Raw genomic sequence first — 24,695 nt, 5'->3', positions numbered from 1 at the left:
CATATTTAAAAATTCTATTAATTGTGTCTTACTTCCTGTCCACAATAAAAACAAGTCATCGACAAATCAACAATAAAAAAGCACATATTGTTTAAATAGGTCTGTACCAAATAACACTGTATTCTCCCATTGGGCTAAAAACATGTTAGCGTAGCTATTGGCACAAGACGTGCCCATAGCTATGCCATCATTTTGTATATAAAACCTGTCATTGAAAATAAACACATTATTTTCTAATATTAGTTCTAAAAAATGACAGATTAAATCAATCTTGATAACATCATATTCACTATTAGTTAAAAGGTAATCATGCATATATGACACACCTATAGAATTAGGAATCTTGGTAAAGAGAGATTGCACATCGAATGTAACGAATAAAAATTCCCTTTGAAGTATAGGAGCATTTAAATAATCATATAAATCAATCAAAATATGTTTAGTGTCCTTTAACACCATTCTATTCTGATCAATGACAGACCTGAGAAATCTTTCCACAAACCGAGATAGTGGCTCAGTGGCCTCCACCTGCCACTATTGGTCTCATAGGAGGCTTACTTGTGTGCTTATGAACCTTCGGTAGGCCTTGTATCACAGAGATCAATGGACTTTCTACTTTAAGGTAGTTAAATGTGTTATAATCCAACAATCCGCTCTTCAAATCATCCATCAATGTGCCATGAATATATTCAATAATACTATGAATTTGTATCATTGTGATGGTACTATATTGTTCATCTTCTTTCAACATAGCCTCCATGGCTTCTAAATACTGTTGGTAGTCCATAACTACTACCGGACATCCTTTATCCACCGGTCTAATCACTATGTTTTCATTTGACTGCAACTTCTTAAGTGCTAGTGTCTCTCCATAACTTAAATTATTTTTATTTACATTTTTACTAATCATATGATTTCTACCTTTCTTTTTCTTATCAGAATAATATTTATGTATTTCATCCTCTGTCAATTTTAAATAGGCATCAACCAAGGGCTGGTTGTTTGGCACATATGTACTTAATACATACATACATACATATATATATATATATGGTTCTACCTGACATAATCGAAACCACACAACACCGACAACCACATCACCGACACCACATATTCGACAGTCCATAAACACGAAACCACACATAACCGACAACGAAATAACCGACGGTACACAAACACGAAACCCCATACAAAACAAAACACATCCCCATTCCACAAACCACACACACAACACAAGCACACCAAAATCCTTACAAGCCCACACTAAACCTTACCCTAACCCTAAGGTCCGTCACTATCGCACTTACCTACCCGCTCCTAACCCTAACTCACTTAACCGCCCTATCGCCTCCTAACCCTAACTCACTTAACCCGCCTCCCTAACCCTAACTCACTTAACCCACCCCTATCGCTCCTAACCTAACTCACTTAACCCACCCCTATCGCTCCTAACCTAACTCACTTAACCCACCCCTATCGCTCCCTAACCCTAACTCACTTAACCCACCCCTATCCCCACAGACCGTCAATCTCCACACTTACCTGCCTCGCACCCTAACGTCCGTCACTACCGCATACTCACACAGCCTTTCCCCATGTCAGCATCCTCGGCGTTGGTGTTGTCATCCGTCGTGTCGGTCTTCTGCATTGTCGATGTTCTGCAACCCGCGATTCGCGTCGGTCTTCTTCGCTTTCGATCTTCTGGAGCTCCGGATTCCGATGTCGGTCTTCTCAGCTGTCGACGAAGTCAGGTAGAACCATATATATACATAAATTGACAGAGGATGAACTATTTAAAATTGACAGAGGATGAACTACATAAATATGTAGTTATGGACTACCAACAGTATTTAGAGGCCATTGATCCCTGTGATACAAGGTCTACTGAAGGTTCATAAGCACCCAAGTAAACCTCCTATGAGACCAACAGTATGTATTAAGTACATATGTGTCAAACAACCGCCTATATGTGCCAATAGCTACACCAACATGTTTTTAGCCCAATGGGAGAATACAGTGTTATTTGGTACAGACTTATTTAAACAGTATGTGTTTTTTTATCATTGATTTGTCGATTATTTTTTTTTATTGTGGACAGGAAGTAAGACACAATTAATAGAATTTTTAAATATGATGAATGGTTTGACCACATTTTTAAAATTTACTATGGTATTGTCAGTAGATAGAATAGAGTCTTTGGACCTATATATAGAGAGACTAGCGAATGGGCTAATAAATACAGGAGTATTTAGAAAACCAAGTTATAGGAATTCACTTCTAGCTAGGACTCGTATGCATCCTAATTTTGTATTTAAAAATTTGATTAAGGGACAAGCATTTAGAGCATCGAGATTAAATCCATCTGAGCAAGGTTATGTGAATGAGACTAAAAACTTGGAGGAAGGACTATCTGTAAGAGGTTATAGTAAACAAGAAAAGTGAAGTAAATTTTTCATTAGTTAAGGAGTTAAGACATAGCACTGCTAAACCCTATTACGGACCAGAAGTCAGAGAAGAAAGGCGAGTTATAAAAACTGTAAATAAAAGTTTCCTGAAAATACCATAATACTATACTAGCAATAATAGGCAATTGATAGATATTTTTCTTAAACATTGGCCCATTTTGTCTGTAGATAAAGAAATAGGAGAACTTGTACCCCACTTCTCCTACAAAAAGAAGAAGAACTTGAAAAGACTATTGTGTTACAGAAATGAAAATGGCAGTAGAAGAAATGACAGGGTTGCTACTACACAGCCATGTGGCAGATGTAATTTCTGTGATTATATATGTACCAGTAATACTTTTATACATCCAGACACCAATGAGGAGTATGTATTTAGTGTATCTGCTAATTGTCTTACTTCTAATGTAGTATACATGGTGAAGTGTGAAGCCTGTGATTCATTCTATATTGGCAAGACTAATCGGCCATTCAGAGATAGAATTAGACAACATCTATATAGTGTTAGAACTCATTCCACTTGCAATGCATTGTCTAAGCATGTTACACAAATGGGGGAGCATCATATTTTTAAGTTTAGAGTCATTGAAGTAATTAAACCGAACATTAGGGAGGGAAATATTAAGAATTATACGGAGAGTAGGGAAGTGAACTGGATCATTGCCCTATGCAGGGGCGGCTCGTGCTATAGGACTGCAGGACTGCAGCCCTCCCACCTGTAAAATGGGTCCCCCACCTGTGCATAAAATAAAGTCCCCAGTCCCCCCACCATCCCGTATATAAAAATAAATAAAAATATCTTGGACTCTGCGAATGCGTACTTAGTTCCTGGCTGCTGTGTTAGGCAGACCAGAACTCCAAGCACGCATGTTCAGGCATTCCTGAGCACCAGACTGCTCAGTTAGGCAGTCCGGATAAGGAAGGGAGTTAACTCCACCCTTCCAACCCAGAGATCTGTGCGGTGCTGACTGCACAAACTGGAAGGTCACCGGACTGTATCACCCGCAGGCTGGACCAATTGCAGGAGGCTCCAGCCTCCTCACATTTCACGGGAGACTGAGACCACATGTGCGGGGCTAGTATGGAGGACAGGATTGTATTCGTGGATCGCTAGTATGGAGGAGGACCAATCAAAACAGCTGTGAGTACATCGCCATATGGAGGACCAAATTTGCAGGTGTGTGTGTGTGTGTGCAGAGTACATGGCCGTCAGGCAGGTGTGTGTGTGTGCAGAGTACATGTCCGTCAGGCAGGTGTGTGTGCTGAGTACATGGCCGTCAGACAGGTGTGTGTGTGCAGAGTACATGGCCGTCAGGCGCGCGCGCGTGTGTGTGTGTATGTGTGTGTGTGTGTGTGTGTGTGTGTGTGTGTGTGTGTGTGTGTGTGTGTGTGTACAGAGTACATGGCCGTCAGGCAGGTGTGTGTGTGCAGAGTACATGGCCGTCACATTTGCAAATTTTTGCCTCATATTTGTTCTGTTCCTCATAAAATCTGTGTTTTTTTGTTACTTAAAACAGACAGTAGTGCAATGGTGCAGTGGTAGCAGTGTTGCCTGACAGCTATGGGTTGTCTGGTTTGATTCTTGGCTGGGGTGCCTTCTGTGTGGAATCTGCATGTCCTCCCTGTGTTTGTGTGGGTTTGCTCTCGTGTCCTCAGTGGATATTTGTCCCTATTTTTTGGACTGTATTGCCCCATTATTGGCTTCGTCCAGGTTTTTTGTGCCAAGGTTGAGGGCTATGGTGATAACTGAACTCACTGAATATGTTTGGGGGCTGTATTTCGCCATTATTGGCTTTGTTCAGGTGTTTTGTGCTAAAATGTTGACAGCTATGGTGAGAACTGAATTCACTAAATGGTAGCCATTTAAGTTTCAGTCTTCCTTTCTTTCCTAAAAATAGATGATTTGGCATAGTGGTATGTTGCTTTGGCTGTTTTGCACAGGGACCTGGGTTCAACACTTGGCAGTGAAATGTATGGTGGTAACACAGCATTTTATTCTAGCAACTTTCCAACATTATACAAGCAATGTTTAAAATGTGTCCCTGGTTTTTGGGCTTTTGTCCCCCTCCCAAATAAATTTTGGCTTTGTCCAGATTTATTGTGCTGCAAAGTTCAGAGCTGCACCTAAGTGTCGAGTAAATTTTACAAGGAGCTGAGAGCTGCAGGGGAACAAAAGTTTAGTGCTGCTTATGCCGAGTCTGCTTATATTGTAAATAGCACAACAGGTAGTGTACTTGCTTTTGATGCAGAAGGCTGTGGTTTCTACTCCCACAGTGGGTAGATCCATTGCTGATACTGTACTCTGTTGTAAAGGGGATGGATGCTGCAGTCCTCTTTGGCGAAGATACATAGTAACTATGAACCTGTTATCAGTTTGCCATCCATTCCCTATTGTGATATTACTAGCATTATAATTTTTTTAATGCAACATAAGCAATTTATTCCTCAAGGGCAACAGGCACTTTATTTGTAGATGAAACAATGACATATAAAGTTGTTTGCTAGCAGTAACCTCTTCATTAGTTAACAGATTTCTTTAATGTGGAATTATTTAGATGGCTTTTACTTCTTCAGAGATCGTGCATATTTACTGATACAGGTGGACTGTTGACGTTTGAGTAGACTTTTATGATGGAAATGTTCTGAATTGGACAGTTCAACTGTACTGTATTGTACAAGGAATATAATTTAATACAGTCAGGAAGGTGTATCAAAGAGCATGTGTATGTTTTGTATTCAAGGGGCCTATGATTTGAAAACAGCCCAAAATTAATCTTTATCTGCCACTGGCAAAATGTATTTTCTTTGAATGTGGGTTTCAATGCTGTTTCAATGAATGTGAGTTTCAAGGGCAGAGAAGTTTTAATGCTAAGTCTATTTTCATTGTGAGACTGCATTGCTTTGTTTAGCAGATATCTATTAGGGTTTATACTGTAAAATATAAAATAAAACTTTCAAATGAAATCCATATCATCGCAGAAGTAAAGCAGTATGCACAGTATAGTGTTTATGGCAAATGGGGTGAAATAACCAAGGAATGGGACATTAGAATGGCTGCAGGGGGGACGCTCCATTCGACCATGATTTTGTGGGGGGGGGGCAGCAATCTCAGACAGCCCCGGCTGAACTATACCTCTCAACTGTCCAGAATTTTGCAGAATTAATAGATTTTTGCTTCTTATTTTTGGTTTGTTCCTCATAAAATTTGTGGTTTTCTGCCAAATCATTTAGGAATGAAGTAACTAAATAATGACAGACATTGAGTTTCAGACATCATAACCTTCAGAAAAATGCATGCTAAAGCAAGACCTGTTATTCTATCAACTGTCTTAAGTTTATACAAGAGCAATTTTTAGTACTGTTTGCATGTTCCCCCAATATATTTGGCTTTATACAGATTTCCTGCATTAAGAGGTTGAGAGATATGTGCAAATAAATCGCTTTATAGAATTAAGAATATCCAAACCTCTCAACTGTCCCCAATTTTGGCTCAAAATGTTGCTCTCACCCTAATAATCCCTCTGCAAAATGGCAATTTTGGAAGAAAATGTGGAGGGTTTATAATTATAAATAACTGTAATGATCAGAGTTATAGATTACTTTTATTTCAGAAATGCATGTAGATGCTCTTATTTTGTCAGCTGCTCAAGTTAACAGTACTAATTTTAAAAAGGTGTCTCTTCTTTGAAAGGTTCCCAGCTGTACTGTGTGGCAATTTTATATTTTTGCATAACATTTTTGGTCTGTTTTTCATAAAATTGTGGTTTTCTGGCAAATTAGTAGCAAATCATTAAAGACTGAAGTTAGAAAATAATGGCAGACATTTGAGTTTCAGATTTCATATCTTCAAAAATTCATACTCATGCAAGACCTACTACTATTCTATTATCTTTCTAAGTTTATAAGAGCAATATTTAAACATTGTCTTTATTTTTGGGCCTGTGTCCCACTTCTTCGTATGGCTTTTTCCAGATTTCTTGCTCTGAGGTTGAGAGATATGAGTGTCAGAGCCATCACCGTCAGCCAGAGACATTCCAAACTGTGGCCTACTTGTTGCACCCCACTCTCCCATGTAGTGACTCTGGATGTGTCCAAGCAAAGCAAGGAGCAGTTATGCAGTGTAAGTGTGCACAGTATTCCCCCATCCAAGGTAGACCACAAGTACGACCGTGGCTTTTCATCTGTCCTTGATTTTGCAGAATGTTCTGGTTTTCTGTCATATTTTTATACTGTTGATTTATGCTTCTTATTATTTAGAAAATACATGCTGTTGCTCTGTATTAAAGTAGCAATGCTTTATTGACCATCAGATAAGCTTGTCGGAGATTGTAAGATGCAAGTAAGCTTTAATAAGCATACTGTTAAAGAATTACCAAAATAGAAAGCCTTTTCATTGTTGCCATGCAGAGAATATTTACATAACTAGATAACGTATAAGCCTTAGGTATTGAAATGCATATGACAGTATTTCAAATAAAGGACAGGATTACAGTATTTTGAGAAGCTCATTACATTTGTTGGAGACTTGCAGTTATCTTTGCAGGCTTTACCCATAAACTAAACAGAATGGCAATCTATCATGTGTGGTCCATAACTTGTGCAGTAATCCTTTAAGCAATTTATCTTGAGCTTGTTTCTTGTTCGCTGTTCATTTTTTACTTTGATCATGTGTTCCCCATGAAACAAGTAAATAGCTGTTGTCAGGCAGCAGGTCTTTTTTGGATAAGAAACATTTTTACAAGTGGGGGTATCACAGAGATTGCTACATTTAGCATGTTACTTGGTAATTTTATAAAGCTGAATATAAATTATAATTAGAACTGCAGTGCAAGGAGAAGTTGTTTGAGCTGAGTGCTGCTTGTTTTATTTTATACTTGATTTTGACTGGCATTCCAGTAATGTATTTAAAAAGCAATTTATTTTTTCATGCCTCACAACCTTTGTGTTTGCATCTAGATATTAAGTAAGTTGTCATGTAGCCAATGCATTGAATATTTTTTCTTCTACACTTCATTTTGTCTTGATTGGACTCTCGTAATGACGGTTTGGCACCCAGGGCAGCGTATATAATTAAAGTTTCAGTTGTTGTGGTTTTGAGCATAGCCCCACCCTTTTCTAGTTGGTCACACCCCTTCACATTGGCCCCACCCATTCAGCTGTCTCCTGCAGCCCCCCTTTAATTTGAAGTCACCAGCCGCCGCCCCTACGTGCTGATGTAGGTAAAGGACATAATGAACGAGCCTCAATAAAACCTTTATTAAAAAGTAGGAAAGTTAACAGATGAAATGTTTTTTGAATATATATTTTTTATACTTGTATTTGAATGTATTTACTATTTAGTTATTGAATTCATTGAGAGTAGCACTTTAAATTACGTAACATTTAGCAGATTACTGATTAATACCTTAATTAATGAATTAATGTTACGAAGCATTTCATTGGTTATGATAAATTCAAATCTTTTTATAAAATGTATGAAGTGTGTTTCAGCTAGAAGGTCTGAGGAAGCTATACAGTGAAAGCGCTTACCATTCTATTGTGTAATAAACATTCATTGTCGATTTTACTAAGGTTGAGCTGTCTGTTTGCCTCGCTCTTGTTTTATTGTTTGGATTGTTTATTGCATTTTCTTTCAACAAAGAGCATTTATCCTACTGAGTGCAATTTTTACTTTTTGGATTGATACAACTTAATATATACCATAAAAGTAAAACAAGTAATGAATAAAAATCAGAGCAGCCAATGAAAACAAAGCAATTCGCTCAGTAACACAACACCCTTTTCTTTAAAGCTTGTTTTAAAGGCATATTGGCATTAATGCCTGGTGGTTTATCTGCATGTAATCTTGCAATCCATTTCATCTCTGCCACTTCTGTTCTATTAGTTAAATCCCCACCCCTTATATTCTCTAACACAAGTTGCAGTGCAGTAAAATTAAAGGAGTGATCATTATTGCTAGAAGTATGATTGGCCAGTGCATTCAACATGTTCCCATTCCTGATATCACATAAATGCTGTAATACACACACTCTTTCAACTTTCTGCTAGTCTTACCTATACAAAAAGAGGTGCATAATTTGCATTGTCTAAATAAACTAAATTTCTTGTCCTACAGTCTGCATAAAATTTGAAAAAGAACCTACATCCTGTTGTAGGATGTACAACATTATTGCCAGACATAGCTTGACATGCCTTACAATTTCTACAAGGATGTGTGCCTAATCTAGTTGATTTTACAGATGGCCTTTTATTTAAAGTATAACACAATTGCCTTTTGAGTGAAACGTTATTTTTTAAATGTAAACCTGGGTTTATCTCCTACGATATCTTTATTTTTTCATCAGATAAAATGGACCAGTTCTTATTAATGATGTCACATACCCTATTGATGTTACTACCAGAGGTTAATGGAACCCCCCCCCCCCACAAGTATAATTATTAGCAGTCTGAGCCCAGTATAATAGCTGTGAGCTGTCATGGAAACATTACAGTCCAAATCACTGATGAAGTAAGGTTTACCCATAGTAGGACGTAAATCCTTAACTTCATTAAGTACTCTTTTTACCTCTACTGTCCCATAACCTCTTTCAGTGAAATCACATTCAATCTGACATTAGCTTGTGAATAATCCTGGTTATTGGTGTATAATCTAGACATCCTTAAGAATTGCCTTTTAGTTATATTATTAAAAATATGGGTAGGGTGCATACTGGAACGGTGGAGCAATCCATTCCTTCTGCACTCTTTCCCAAATAATGAGCTCTCAATAATACCATCTTGAATAGTTAAACTCACATCTAAAAAATCTATTTGTTGATCTGACTATCTTAAAGAGAACTTAAAACATGTGCTATGTTGTTCCATGTAAATAACAAATTGTTCCAGAAGATCGCTAGTCCATTTCCATAAAATAAAGATGTCATCCATGAATATCTTATAATATAAAAGATGTGAGCTAAACTTGTGACTGGAGAAAATCACCTTGCTCTCCCAGTTAGCCAACACTAGGTTGGCATAACTGTTAGCAAAAGGGGTTCCCATCACCACACAAGTTTCTGCATATACAAAAAAAATCATTAAAAAGAAAAATGTTATTGTCTGGTACTAACTCTAGCAAAACACCTTGCAAATCAATATGTGCTGGTGTATACTGAGTGTTACCTGTTCAGAAATCCTTGACTGATTTGACACCAAAATCATTAGGTATTATAGTAAATAATGTGCAAATATCTAATGTGACCAATAATATATATGATCCAATGGATTCCAAGATCCTAGCATAGTCTCCCAATGAACATAAAAAATGTTCAGTATCTCTAACAGCTACTTGTGCTTTAGCCAATTTAATTGTTTTTTTTATAAAAATTGAAATAAGCTCTGTTGCCCATCCTCATCCCGAAACTATGACGCATCGGTGGATTCACAATCCATTTGTGTATCTTGGGTAAGCCATGAATGGTAGGGACCAAAGGCTTTTCCACATACATAAAATCATATAATTCTTTACTTTAAGTAGAAGTCAACATTAATTCATACAAATAACTATGTATACATTGTTTAACAGTATTATTATTAATATTGATACTCATGATGGTAGCATAAGTCGTGGTATCATTCAGCATTTCAAACATGCTATAAACATAACATGTAGAATCAAGCAAAACAACTGCCCCACCTTTGTCAGCGGGACGAATAGAAATGCTAGAATTATCACACAACTGTTGTAGCGCTAAATGTTCATCTGTATTCAAGTTATAAAAGCCCTTATCGGCATTATTAAGTTGTTCAAAAGTCTCAGTTTCACAAATTTTAAAAACAACTTCAATAACAGGATGCGGTTGCAGGTTATACAGACTGGGTCTCTTTAAACAATCAACATTTGAGATGTTATTAGATGGATACATAATTTTCAGAGCAATGTTCTTTGCAAACAAACTGAAATCCACAACAACATCACTAACCTGTGATTGACGATTGCTTACAAATGTAGACCCCTCTGTTTAAGACTTTTCTTGTGCTTCAGTCAATGTCAAAGAAGACAAATTAGCAATTAAAGATGGTACTTCTTGCGTAGTATTCTTTCCATTGCTAACGCATACTCCATCGACAGTTTCTGTCTCTTCTAGCTCTGGCTGTGAAGACGCCCACGCCTCTGTGATTGGGGGAGTTTGAAAGGGGCTAGCAAATCTGGAAAAACCTTATCCAAAGGCTTATGGCTAGTTATTATAGCATTTGGTTTAGCACCTCCCTGAAGAAATTGATTGGACACAAGCTTTGCTGGCTCATCAGTAGCGGCTATTTGATTTGTTCCATTTAAGGATACAGTTTGTTATACAGTATCAGATTTATGGATCATATCTACATCACGGGTCACATTATCCCTCATTTGTTGCTCAGGCAACCACACAAAAATGTGCCCTTTTTTAAAATCACTGAAATCTCTCTCAAGTTTTCTTTTTTCTGTATTTGCAGGTGATCATCATAAGCAAGAAACATTTATTAAAACACTACCTAGTTCAGAGGTATAACAGGCATCACTGAATTACTCATATAGCTCCTTCTGTAAAGCCTCCATTCTGACAAGTTAATTTTCATGGGGGCGAAAAAAGTTTATGAGGAGCTTAATATAATTGAAGCTTAAGTCCATGTTTAACATTTGCCATTGCTTCAATAATTCATGAAAGGTCTCTCCATAGATAGGTATGCATAAAACCCTTAAGCCCCTTGGGACAACTTTGCAGTGAAGACAAGCCTCCAAATGGAGGTGTTGCCACTGCAGTCTCTTTAATTTAAACAAACCATTCTCAATTTCTTTCAAGGTAGTTTTAAGATATCCAAATCAAGGGGTTCTTCTAATATCTCTTTGCCTGTTAAGTTCAGCCTCAGTAACAGATTGCTGTCAAGTTTCAAAAAATATTTCCAACATCCATTCCTGGAGGCCTCATCACTGGGACAATAGCCACGTTCTATATCACAGCTTCAGCCATGTGTTGCCGTAGAGCCACAACATGAAAAACAAGAATAATAAAGCAACAAACGGCAATGAAAGGATGTTGAGATAACCAGTAGAAAAATGTAAAAAAACAAATCCAAGTGACCACCACAGCTGCTGGCATAAATTTTAATAGATAAAACAGTAGGATAAGTGCTTTCACACAGTGTGTGCTTCTTCAGATCCACATACAAATTAAAACACAACTTAATATATACCATAATGGTAAATCAAGTAACGAATAAAAATCAGAGCAACCAATGAAAACATAGCAATTAGCTCAGTAATGCAACACCCTTTTCTTTAAAGCTGGTTTTAAAGGCGTATTGGCAGTAATGCCTGGTGGTTTATCTGCCTGTAATTTTGCAACCCATTTCATCTCTGCTACTTCTGTTCTATTAAATCCCCACCCCTTATATCCTCTAACACAAGTTGCAGTGCAGTAAAATTAAAGGAGTGACCATTGTTGCTAGAAATATGATTGGCCAGTGCATTCAACATGTTCCCATTCCTGATATCACATAAATGCTGTAATACACACTCTTTTAGCATTCTGTTAGTCGTACCTATATAAAAAGAGGTGCATAATTTAGTTTGGCTGAGACTTTCTCTCTTGTAGGGTCACTGGCCTCTCCAAGTCCTTACTGGTTTTGTCATTTCATGTCCAATGTCTGTAGCCAAATTTCATCCCACTGTCAAGGAATATTATGTGTACTGTGTAGAAGGGCTGCTATCTTCTCCGATGTAGCTCTCTGTCTTCCCTGGTTGACTCTTTTTTGTGCATGGCTGGGCATTCTTGTGGACAAGTTCGGCTCATATCATGGCTATTATCCTGGTCCACCTTGGACTAAATAGTCTTTCTTCACTCATTGGAAGCATATGATTTTGTTTCAAATAGCTGCACTATTCATGTCATGATACATATATATGGAATATATTTATGCAAATATCAAAAAAGTATGGGTGGCAAATAAGCATAAATTTACCTTAAGAAGAGTGAAGTGAATGCAAGAATATGACACCTCCATATGTACCCTGTATGTATATTAATACTGGCATCGGGCCTAAGGGGAATTACATTGGTGGTATAGATATATCTGTTCAGATATACAGCTGGGCATACATGACTACATATTAGCAATCTTTTTAAGACATGCTCAGACCTGTCTCATACTAAACAATGATACCTAAGTAAACACATGCAGGAAGAAAAAAAAATCATCTGTCAGAATTGCAACAGAGGAAGGAAGCATAGTAAAATAATATTATTCTGTTTGTTCTCCAGTACCTATTGTATCCTGTTCAGAGTCCCAGGGGATGTCAAAGTCTATCTCTGCACTTAGTGAGCAATAGACAGAGCTCTAATCCTGGACAAGATGCCAGTCCAGCATAGTACAAAACAAAACTTTTTGACAAATGAAATCTTACATTCATCCTGCATATACAAATGTGCATAAAAAATCATCAAAAACTAGCGATGCTTTACAGATGCAAAAACTTTCTCACCAATGTAACTAAAACTACACTTGCCACTACTTATTCCCTCCCCACTCTTCTTTATGGTGCTCCCACCCTTACTAACCTCCAAGCTTCACAAAAATTGAAACTTGAACAATGCTATAATAAAGTTGCTAAATTTGCACCACATACCCCTTTCAGAACCCACCACTGTATAGCACTAAAAAGCCTAAACTGGTTAGAACTGACACATCAACTAACATGTACATAACTTCTTACCACCTATAAAATTATCCAGCATCCATCTGCCTGTCCAGCTCCAAAAAACATTCAAGACAACTATGCTCCCAGTCGGTCATTGTGATCCAGTGACCAAAAAGTCCTGTTTAACTAGAAACCTGGTAAACCTGTTGAGTATTGTTGTCTATACTTGTACAAGGTTGTTAAGGCCTGGAACTCTTTACCTGTATCCATCAGGTCTATACCCTCCCTCCCACTTTTCAAAACTACTCTGAAAGGCTTCCTGTTCTTCCTCAAAACCAGGATAAACTATATCCCTAAATGTGAACAAGTACCTCTTCATTCCTTATGCCTTCGTACCCTCCCTTTCCTCACTCACTTCCTTGCCGCTATCCAATTCTCTTATGACTTTCTCTCTAAATATACCATAAGCCTGTTTTCTCCTCACTTCATATTGCAATTCCTATTTGTATTAAACTAACTTACCTTTAATTTCTCTGCAAACTGTCTATCTAAATATTAAATGATTGTCATATACCTTGTATTGATTCTTAACCAATGCTTTGTGTTATGTTTCATTTGTTATAATTATTTAAGCTACAGATACTTTGTTTTATTTTTGATGATTGTTAAATTATTGTTCCTAAAATGTTTTGTAATAATTTGGAGATTTTTCCCCCCAAGGCCTCCATTGAAAATGGCTTCTACCCAGTTGAACTTTCCTGGTAAACAAATCCCAATAAATAAATAAATAGCATTGGGAGCACTGCCTCTGCTCCCTTTGCATGGCACAACACGGTATTCAAACACAGACCTGGAAATATTTTACTGTGGATAAGTAACAGGTAACTAAATGTTATCTGCTATTCTGAATGATATATTGCTGAGCAGTTTAGATATTTGCTTTGATGAGACTTTTTTTGTTTTATTTTACTAATGCAGTTTAATTCCACAGCGCAGACTTTGACAACTGTACTTTTGATACTGAAGTTTGACCTTCTATCCCTACATTTATAAATCTAAAGAATGCAAGAAGGAAAGTGTGAATGAATTTGACTGAATATTACAGTACTAGATTTGCAAGCTTAATGAGCAGTAATACCACTGTTACTAGGCTTCTAGGTTGTAGTCCCACCAAATGCAAGGTTGTTTTGAACACGCAGCATTTTTTAATTACAAATGAGTCTGTTTCAGGTCTCAGAAGTCCATGGAAGCAAACTTGTGTAAAGTTTGGATTTTCATATTAAAAATAAAATCAAAAATGCCTGAGCTGATTTCAATATAACCCAGACTTTTCACATACTCCATCACAGGGGGAAAATGTTTATGTTATAGTACAGTTCCTCCTGCTGTTTCTAGGGGAAGAAATGGTGAGTCTGAGGGAGCTGGTTGGACTAATAGACACAAAGCAGTGAGCAGCTGTTTCCCTTTAACTCAAACTACTTCAGGAAACTGGTGCCTGAGGAAGTCGTAATGAAAGTGAAAGAACTCTACAACAGGCGACCGGTGACTGAGGAAGTCTTAATAAAAGTGAAAGAACTCTACAGCAGGAGTCTGGTGCTTGAAGAAGTCAAATGAAAGTGAAAGAACTCTACAACAGGCGACCGGTGACTGAGGAAGTCTGAATAAAAGTGAAAGAACTCTACAGCAGGAGTCTGGTGCTTGAAGAAGTCAAATGAAAGTGAAAGGACTCTGCAACAGGACACTCATGCCTGAGGAAGTCTGACTTCCACCCTAACAGCACAAGAGGAAGGAGATGAACAGAAAACTGTTTTATTGAAAGGATTTTTATTTTAAATAACACTGAAATTTGTTGCTCTGCTATATGTGTGTGGGAGGGTGAAATTTAAGTGTAACTTCAATGAGCTGGAATGTATTACTATATTACTATGATCATTATTTGCTTATTTATTCATTCATTCAATTTCATACATATAAGATTTACCCAGTCAACAAAGAGGCTGTAATTTGTGTGTGTGTGAGTACATGTCCATGTTTCATAGGTTCATAGGTAGGTACTAGGCTATTGGCCCTAGGGCCTATACAAGCCAAGCCAAAAAGGTACCCTGGCTTTCGCCACCCAAGAAACGTATTTTCTTGTGCCCCTGTCAAGCAGAATCACAGAAGTGATCCCCGGGGGGGAATTTCCTATCTCCCATCCAATCATCAAGCTTTTTCTTGAAGAGTGCTAATGAGCTCTGTTTGATATAGATAGGTAGTCTGTTCCAGAGTATGGGAAGTCTCTGGGACAGGAATCTATCCGTCCAGCATGTTCTGTTTATTGTGGTGACAAGGTTTAGGTCCCTGGAGCATGTAGCTCAGAGAGATTGGGATTTCTTTAAGTGGAGCATGTCCAACAGCTCTGGGTTTGGCATAGCTTGTATGTTAGGCAGAGATTGCCTCTGAGTAGACGATATGTGATGGAGTAAAGCTGGAGTTTTTTGAGATGGTCTTCTTAAGACATCTGTTTGAGGCCAGTATTCCTCTTTGTGAGGTATTTTTGCGGCCTTTCCAGTTGTTGTAGATGTCTTGTGAGGTACATACCAAAAGGGGCATTGTACTCTATAATGGGTCTAATGAGTGATGAGTAGAGGAGAACAATTACCTCTTTTTTTCTGGATGAGAAACCTTTTGTGATGAGGTGTGCCATGTAGAAGGATTTCCTGACCACTGTGGTGATGTGATTATCAAAGGAGAGACTACTGTCCACCTGTGTCCCAAGGTCTCTTATCAAACTTTTGGTGTTAAGTAGACTACTGCCTATGTTGTAGTTCATGGGTACAGAGTTTTTACCAAAGGGGATGACAATGCACTTTTTGGCATTGAGCTTGAGACCATGTCTTTGACACCAGGCATCTGTCTCAGTAAGGCCCTTTTGTAGGATGTCCACATCGTTAGGAGTTTCAATTATGGCTCCTAGTTTGCAGTCATCTGCTAATTTAGTTAGCCAAAGACCTTCTGTGTTAGCCTGTACTTCACAGAAGTAGATACCAAACAGGAGAGGACCCAGGACTGAACCCTGTGGTACTCCACTTGTCACTGGTCTGAAGTCTGATTTGGAGTCTGCTATTTTCACGGTGTGGGTTCTGTCAGTAAGCCAGTTGGCAACCCATCTTGTGACATAGGGATTTATACCTAGTTTAGTGAGTTTATCTATAATTCCAGAGTGGGGGATGGTGTTGAATGCCTTGGCGAGATCTAGATAGGCTGTGTGAACCACCTTACCCTCGTCTACGGCTTTGGTGACCGCTTCAAAGAAGAAGAAGAAACTTTTTACGGTTGTTTTCCTAATGGGTGGTGGGAGCAGGATGTGGATGTCTAGGGTGATTAGCTTGTGGTTGGATGTGACCAACGAGGATCTAACCTCTGGTGTGGAACACCGGTCACCCATGTTGGTGATGACCAGGTCTAGGATATTGCTGACCCTGGTGAGGGTGTGTATAAGTTGATCCAAGGCATTGGAATTGATGATTTCCAGAAAACGTTGAGCAAAAGAGTTGGTACATGATTAGTTTTCCCAGTTAATGGTAGGGTAGTTGAAATCGCCCATTATTAGAGTGTTGGGTTGTACCTTAATATTTTCCAGTGTATCAAGAAAAGAGGAGTGGGAATCCTGGGGCATGGTGGGGGGGTCTGTAGCAAGCTACAATCTGGATTGTGGTTTTGCCCAGAGTTAGTTGAACTTGGATAATCTCGGATGCATTATGCTGAGCAGCTAGCTTGGAGGTGTGGATATCCTTAATGAATATGGACATGCCTCCACCTTTAGTGTTTCGGTCCGGGTTTGGTGGCCGAAAGGTGTGGTATGAATTATAGCCTGGTAATGCAGCGGTGCTCTCTGGAGCATTGAACCAGGTCTCTGTCACTGCACAGATGTCAATGTTCTCCATTTTAAGGAGTGCCTCGAGTGAGTGCATTTTGAGGTTTAGACTTCTAGCATTGAGTAGCATTACCCTCAGATTTTGCTTGCTTGTACCTGTTACGGTGGTGAATTTGTCATTTGAACTTTGCCTAAAAAAGGCACTATAGGGGTGGCAAGAGCCTTTGCTAGTATCCAGAATCCCAAGGGCGACAGGTGCAGGCCATCTTTGGCAAAGCAGCGTGGTCTGTTGATCGTGTCATCCCAGGCAGACAGATACTGGATTCCCTTAGAATTACACCAGAAGCTTAGCCAATTGTTAAAGTCAATCATTTTGTCCTTGTACTATGGTGTCATTCTGGGTGATGGTGGGATGCTACTCAGAGCTAGGGTCATACCAGCCTGGGCTACAAGACCGGAGAGCTCCTCCATGTCTCTTTTCATGTAATCCAGGGAGGTACGTCTCAGGTCATTCACACCAACATGGACAATATGCAGTGTTTTGGTATGACTGCAACAAGCTGAAATGGCTCTAGTTCACATTAGTAAATGTTTAAAGCATAGGACTGAGACTATATGATCAACATTTTAAAATATCAAAATGTTTGTACTGAGATTGCAGTATACCAGGGATTGGGGAATTTGCCTTTTCTGCATTGTAGTTTGATTTTGGAGTGGGTATATATAATTACCATGGAGTTTTGGGAACCTGCAAAAACACTGTATTTGTTGTTTGCTTGTTTTTCAACTTTGAAAAACTTCAATCATATGGTTTCAACCATATGAGGTATGACATTTTAAAAATTTGATAATGTGAATTAGATCCTCGGAAAGACATTATTTTATCCATTATTTATGTATTCATTTGTTTGAACATGGTAAGACATGTGAGATGTACAAAATCAATAAATTCTCCTGAATTAGGGGTTGCAGTCCATGTGTCTGTGGCAGCATTGAGCTAAAAGTAATTATTATGGCCATTATTTATTTAATGATTACGTTATTTGAGAGCAATCAGACATTAGAAATGTGCATGAGTAATGTGGCTCTAATTGGTGATAAATGAGACAGTCTATAGATGACTGGACTGATATCTTCTGTTGCTTGGTCACATTTAAGTAGTTATTGATCTGACTTGGCATGGTTAGTGCACATTTGACTGAAACAAGCTGAAATACATTACTGTGACTATTATTTTTTAACTTGATCACATTCAGTTAGCTGACAGTACACAGTCAATAAAATGTTTATAATAAATTGGTATTAAGGCAGTCTATGGATGAAAATAGCATGGCAGGGCTAGAGCATGTATGTGTTTGAGAAAAGCAAGCTAAAATACATTACTGAGGCCATTTTTTTTTTGTTTCCTCACAATCGGACATCTGTGATCTACTTCATAAATAAAGTGGCTATATAATGTGTTATTATCTATGATTATAATATTAGAAAGGGTGTTTTATGCTATCACTGTATAGATAGAACCTATCATTTGGCTGAACTGTACTTGACTGAAAATTAAATGATTGAAAAAATTTGACTGAAAGCTAATTGGGTAAAATCCCACTATGACTTAAAAGCTATTAACTGAAACCCATTTGACTGAATCACAAATCATTAAAAATATTGAGCAAAATAAAATAGTATTTTTGCTGGGGGTAAGGCCCCTGTACCCCACCCCCTTTAATTATATATATATATATATATATATATATATATATATATATATATATATATATATATATATATACTAACTTCACCGCCACACAACTACTTGAGAAAAGTAAAAACACCATACACAGTGAATCACTACTTGTGCACCAACACTGATTTACTGTATACTTCTTTTTTTACTTTCACAAGTGGCTGTGCAGCCATGCAGTTATTATATATAATTAAGGGGTGTGGGGGTAAAGTCCCCATATGAGGGATGTGGGGGGTATTTCCTTCCCCTGCAAAAACACTATTTTATGTTGTATTTTCCAATGTTGCTATTTTCAATTATTTGTGATTCAGTGAAATGGGTTTCATGACACTCATTTAGTTCCCAGTGCCTGTCAAGTAAAGCCACTGGAGTGATCCCTGGGGTAAATTTCTTTTGAAGAGGGCCAGTGAGGTGCTCTGTTTGACATGTATTGGAAGTCTATTCCATAGCATGGGCAGTCTCTGGGTTATGAACCTGTCCCTCCAGCATATTCTGTTGATTGTGGTAATGAGGTTGAGGTCTCTGGAGCATGTGGTGTGGATGGATTGGGATTTCTTTAGATGTAACATTTCTAACAGAGCTGGGGAAGACATGACTTTGTAAGTCAAGCAGAGATCGCCTCTATGTAGGCGATATGAGTTTTTTTAGTCTGTCCATATAGGACAAATGTTTAAGCCCTAGGATCCTCTTTGTGAGGTACTTTTGTGGCCTCTCTGGTTGTTGCAGGTGTTTAGTGAGGTACATGCCAAATGGGGCATTGTACCCAATGATTGGCCTAATGAGGGAAGAGTAGAGGGAGACAATGACCTCTTTCTTCCTGGATGCAAAACCCTTAGTAATGAGATGTGCCACATAGAAAGACTTTCTGATCACAGTGGCAATGTGGTGGTCAAAACAGATGTTGCTGTCAGCCTGTGTTCCCACATCTCTTATAACACCTTCTCTGTTCAGTGGACTACCATCGATGTGATAATTCATGGGAACTGGGTTTTTCCCAAAGGGGATTATGACACATTTTTGGGCATTGACCTTAAGGCCATGGTTATGACACCAATCGTTAGTCTCAGTGAGGCCTCTCTGTAGGATGTCAACATCACTTGGGGAGTTAATAATAGCTCTCAACTTGCAATCTTCTGCAAACGTTATCAACCAGAATCCCTTTGTGTTGGCCTGGACTTCAGAGAAGTAGATACCAAACAGGATAGGATCCCAGGACCGAACCCTGTGGGACTCCACTCATGACTGGTCAGCAGTCTGACTTGGAGTCAGCTACTTTCACAGTGTGGGTTCTACCTGTGAGCCATTTTGCAACTCATCTAGTGATATAGGGGTTAATGCCTAGCTTAGTGAGTTTTTCTATGATTCCTGACTGGGGAATGGTATCAAAGGCCTTGGCCAGATCAAGGTAGGCTGTATGAACCACCTTGCCTTAAACCACAGCTCTGACTGACTCAAAGCATGATCTACCCTTCGCAAAACCAAACTGTGTGGGATCCAGAGTTTGGAGATTCCCTATATCCTTGTTTATTCGGTCCATGATGATGCATTCCATAGCTTTGCATATCAGATTCATCAGGCTAATGGGGCGATAGTTCCCAGGGTCTGTAGTCACTCCTCCTTTGTGGAGAGGGATGACTGTAGCAGTGTGCCATTTGGTAGAGACAAAGGCTGAGGTGAGGCTGTGATTGAACAAGGCAGACAGGTGAGGTGCCAGTTCACTCTGTAGTTCATGTAGAACACAGCCAGGGATATTTTTAGGTCCCATAGAAGCTGTATTCTTGGCCTTGGACAGTGCTGTTTTAACCTGTGCAGCAATAATACTGAGTGCCTGGCAATCTACTGGTATTGTGACTGGTCCTTTGGGGGGGGGGGGTAAAGTTGACACTGAATCTGTCGGCCAGTATATTGGCAATATCTGTTGGCTTGGTATAGGAGGTACCATTGTGCAGTAGCTCAGAGCAAATCTGGGTATTGTCATGGAGATTCTTTACATAACTATAGAAGGCCTTGTGGTTGTCTTTACTATCTGCTGAAATTCTGTTTTCATAGCTAGCGTTAGAGGATTTGATGAGGGATCTCAACTTTTTGTTGAGATTGATAAGGGAGTTTTTCCAGTCTTGGGATTTCACATTATTCTGCATCAGTTTGCTCCTTCTGTTGTAGAGTTTGTTTATGGCAGGGGACCACCAGATTTGCTTCTTTTTTTTGGAGGACAGCATCTTGGTGTACGCTTTGACAGTCATGCAACTATTCTCCATTTGCATGGGTGACATGAAGTTAGCCACCTTTGTTTTTAGAAGCCCAAAGTTAGTTTTGGAGAAGTTTTTCATGGTGGTTACCTTTGCGGGGGGTGGGAGGGATGTGGATTTCCAAGGTGATAGTTTGTGGACAGATATAACCAGGGAGGAGTTGACTACTGGTATAGTGCAATAGTCACCCATGTTAGTAATGACCAGGTCAATGATGTTGCTACCTCTAGTGGGGGGAAAAAAATGAGCAGGTCCAGGGCATTGGAATTAATGAATTCCAGGAAAGTTGGGCAAGTGTATTGGTACATGAATAGTTCTCCCAGTTAATGGAGGGGTAGTTGAAGTCGCCCAGTATGAGAGTGTTAGGTTCGGCCCTAATATTCTCCAGGGTGCTTAGGAACACAGATTGTGAGTTTTTGGGACATGGTTGGAGACCTATAGCAGGCAAACTCTCTGGACAAGATTGTCAGCACATACTGACCAGGGTTCTAACCATACTGGATCTGGTCCTCACTAATATGGGAGAGTGCAGCACACCCCCCTAGTGTAATATCTTGGCAGGTAAGGTCAGACCACAAAATGATCTCCTTTGAAGTAAAAATAAAACCTGGAACTCCAGCTAACTCTGGAATATTCAGGAACTACTCTAAGGTTAACTTCCTACTATTAAATGATATCCTGGCAAAATTTCAAGCTCCCATAAACCCTGAGAACACTGCTGCCTATGCAGGACTGTTCACAAAAATACTATACAAGCATGGTGATAGCTGCTTAGTGGCAGTTGCATCCACCAGGAGGAAGTACAGAGCTAACTAAAACAAGCTACCCTGATGGAATCACAATGTCAATAGACTGTGTAACATAAGGAAGAAAATCATAGCAAAAATTAGAAGGTGCAGCTCCCAGCAGGATAAAAGCACTCACATCAAAACTAAACAAACAATTCAGAGGACAAATAAAGTCTCCCAAATACAAATTTGAGGTAAACTTGTCCTCCAGGCCAAGGCAAACCATAAGGCTTTCTATGGCTATGTCCTCATCCTCAAAGGTAATACATAATTGTGTGCAAAGCTCATTGTTAATGCCGCCACCTATACTAAGCCATAATATATATAACAAATTTACCAGTTGACAAATTCATCATCAATTTTATCCCTCTCTACCCCTCAACCTTCCCTCAGGAAACACCATCAAATATAACCCCCTGCTGTCACTAGAGAACAGGTCCTCAATGCTCTTTCTTACACCATGAACACTGTATCAGTTGGCTCAGACAGTATCCTAGGATGATGTATAAATAGCATGAAATATGACCTATCAAGCCTGCTGGAATTCACATTTAACTGTAGTCATCTCTCTGCACAAAGGTGGGCCATCTACAGACCATGGAAACTACAGACCCATACGTCTCACTAGTCTCATATGCAAAGCCATGGAAGGAATTATCATGGAAATGACCAGTAGTGACATAGGAGATCTCTAGACACTGGACCTAACCCAATTTGTTTTCATCAAGGGCAGGTCATGCCTAGTCAACCTGGTGGATTTCTTTGAGAAGGTCACCAAGGCAAAGGATTAGGGCAAAATGGTTTGCACTGCCTACCTTGATATGGCCAAGGCATTTGATACAATACCCTATTTGGGCCTTGTTAACAAACTTAAGAGGTTAGGTACATACCCTTATGTCACCCAGTAGATAGCCAGCTGGCTCACAGACAGGACCAAGGAAATTAGAACTTTGGGAGTCCACCTCAACAAAGAGGGCAGTCACAAACAGAGTCCCTCAGGTATTGGTCATGGGACTGCTCATTTTTGAAATTTACTTTTCTTAAGTGAAGGCCAATGTCAGTGGTGCCTGCCTTTCTAAATTTGTAGATGATTGCAAATTAGGAGCTGTCATTAAATCACGCACTGACACAAATGTTCTCCAGGAAGGGCTGACACAAACAAATAAACAACTGGTTTCAGTGCCATGTACTAAAACTAAATGCCAAGACATGCATAATAGTATCCTTTGGGAAGTCACACACCCCTGGTAACTATCATATTGACAACACACCCCTAAGAGCTGACTCAATAGTCAGGGACAGGGGGACATACATAGACAGTAATCTAGCCTTTGACCATCATCTGTCTACAGTCATGAGGAAATCATTCTATGTTGTGCAACTTACAAACAAAGGTATGGCATCTAGGTCCAAGGAAGTCATTATTCCACTGTAGTCGTCATTCATCAGACCTATCACTGAGTAGAATGCCCCCTTTGGTATCTACCTAAACAGACATATCCAACAATTGGAAGGTCCACAGAGGTTCCTCACTAAAAGAATACAGGGCATAAGTAACATGTCCTCTGCAGACCACCTCAAGGCCCTCATCCCTATATTCTGTATCCTACAGGCTGTTGAGGGGAGATCTATGCTTGGCATAAAAGACATTGTCAGACCCCACTATGATGCATCTCCTGCATATCCGCAAAACAAACGGCAACAGAATTACCCATTCTAAAGACTTAAACCTTGCCTGTGATATAAATAGGACCTGCTGGAGAGACAGGTATGTATCCCAGAGACTACCCTGTCTCTGGAACAGGCTCCCCATCCATGTGAAGCAAAGTTGCTCCTTAATCCCATTCAAGTGGGACTTGGACAATTGGATGGGAAATAGGAAGCACGTCCCTGGTTTGGCACCTATGTCTCTAATGGTCCTTTTATGTTGCACAATTTATAAGTAATGGCATGGCATCTAGGTCCAAAGAGGTCATTATCCCACTCTACTCTGCCATTACCAGACCAATGCTCCCTTTGGTATGTATATGCAGCAGCTAAAGTGACCTCAAAATTTCTTTACATAAAGAATACAACATAACAAACCTGTGTTATGCAGAGTACCTTAAAGCCCTTTTCCTCTACTCAGTCTCCTATAGATTGCTGAGGGGTGATCTATGGCTGGCTTACAAGGCATCCACAAACCCCACTCTTCTGAATCTCCTACATATTTGAAAGTCAAAGAATATGAGAAATACAAGGTCTAAGGACCTGAATTTTGTCTGTGACTTAAACAGAACATGCTGGAGAGACAGATATGTGTCCCAGAGACTCCTCCTCCTATGGAATAGACTTCCCATCCATGTGAAGTTGAGTTTGTCTATTACCCAGTTTAAGTCAACCTAGACCAGTGGATGGGGAATACAACATTTACACCAGGTGTGGCACCCATGTCCCTTATGGATAGAGGTAGTTTATAAGTGCCTGGCCCTCAATGGCCTATTTGGAATGCAGGACATCATTATTATTTTGGGAAAACTTGACTAGGCTTTGAAAGGCCCCCCCCCAGGTTGTTAGCCAAGTAACAGTCAATGAATCTATGAATCTATGGGCACAGGTTGCAGGTAACAGCAACATCATTAGCATAACAACAGCATAATAAAGACACAGGGTGACATTACATCAAATTACAGATTATTAGGTTGGCATAATGTGGGGCTGAGAGGTTGACATAATGGTTACGGTATTTACCTAAAAGACACAAGGTACATGGTTTGATTTTCATACAGGGTAACTGGGTAGGCTTATAATGGCCCAGAAGAGCAGTCAGTCTAGTACCAATCTATGAACCTATTAATAATGAAGCAGGTGCATTCGCCATTGAAAGAATCGGCATCATTTCTTAAGTACCCTCTGTTTCAGAACAGAGTGTTGAATGGACGTTCTAATATCTATTCTGGCAGCAA

The sequence above is a fragment of the Protopterus annectens genome, chromosome 2.part1, assembly GCF_019279795.1.
Source record: "Protopterus annectens isolate FY-2018-M chromosome 2.part1, PAN1.0, whole genome shotgun sequence".
In the NCBI taxonomy this organism is placed as follows: Eukaryota; Metazoa; Chordata; order Ceratodontiformes; family Protopteridae; genus Protopterus; species Protopterus annectens.
The sequence above is the reverse complement of the archived record's forward strand: the minus strand, read 5'-3'. Positions refer to the sequence as shown.